The sequence below is a fragment of the Crocodylus porosus genome, unplaced genomic scaffold (genome assembly GCF_001723895.1).
Source record: "Crocodylus porosus isolate Cpor-Errol unplaced genomic scaffold, CroPor_comp1, whole genome shotgun sequence".
NCBI lineage: Eukaryota > Metazoa > Chordata > Crocodylia > Crocodylidae > Crocodylus > Crocodylus porosus.
Window position 1 is genome coordinate 49,814,035 of NW_017728950.1, and position 1,121 is coordinate 49,815,155.

General features: G+C 33.9%; 1 long non-coding RNA gene across 1 annotated transcript in view; it reads right to left on the bottom strand.

The window, feature by feature from the left end:
- The window catches only part of LOC109323745, a 14,957-nt gene extending 14,244 nt beyond the window's left edge, over positions 1 to 713 (bottom strand). Inside the window, exon 1 of the long non-coding RNA XR_002104737.1 lies at positions 702 to 713. This is a non-coding gene — a long non-coding RNA (uncharacterized LOC109323745). The remainder of the gene's footprint in view (positions 1 to 701) is intronic.
- Positions 714 to 1,121: the final 408 nt, after the last annotated feature.

The following is a 1,121-nucleotide window of genomic DNA, read 5'->3' on the forward strand; positions in this document are numbered from 1 at the left end:
CTAATATCCTTTTTGAAGTTCTTATTCATCTATTCAGGTTGGGAGCCCTTCTCTTTAAGTTTTCTCCATTCTTGAGGTGCAAGTTTTGGGAAGTTTAAAGAACTTCTAAGCCCTTTCCACATTTGAGTCCTCAAGCTCTTCAGTCCACTTGAATTTCTCAAAGTTTGCCCTTTTGAAATTGAAATCCTTAGCTACAGACGTGTCTTTGTTTATCTTTCCATTTATGTGAAGCTGAACTCATGATTAGTTGATCCAAAGTTATTCTCTATGACCCACTCTTGTATGTCTTCGTTACTTAACAAAACCCAAGTCTAAAACTTTATAATTGTCTGTTTGTTCAGGGACTATTTGGGAAAGAATACTGACCACTATCACATCTAAAAAGGACTGGGTCCTATCATTATTAGTAATATTTGATCTCTATATTTTGATAATTAAAATCTCTTATGACGACACAATTTCTAGTGAAAATTCTTTTTTTGATAATGCTACAGACATTTTCCTGTCCAAATCCAAGGAGACCCTTGAAACTAATACTAAAAAAAAGTCTCTCATACCATCTTTTTGCAAAGTCATTTTTACCTAAACCAGTTCCATTTTTCCATGCCATCCATTTTTATTTTATTTACAATCTGTGACATCACTGACATGCTGTTCTTTGCCAGCCACCTTACTTGCCTTTATTTCTATCTTTCCAAAACAATTCATACCCTTTTATACCTGCATTTCAGACATGACAGCCATACCACCATGTTTCTGTCATCCTTTTATATTAAATGTTATAACCCACACTAAAAATTCTACTTCCATTCAGTTGTCCAGGCACCTTTGAACAATAATGTCCAGGCATTCATTTCAAACATTTCAGTTATTTCTCAGACATGATTATAGCCAAATTCCACTAATTTAATGACTATTTCTTCTACCAATATTATTTTCTTTCTCTTGCTGCCCATCCTCCTACTTTCTTTTGTTTTTTATCCCCTATCATATTCTTGTTTACCAGATATGATTATCTGCATATTAAAAATGGGTATGGAGATTAGCTCTTATACCAGTGTCAACCCTGGAGGGTTAACACCATAAGGATAAAGTTAAATCAGTTATTCTTTCCATGATTG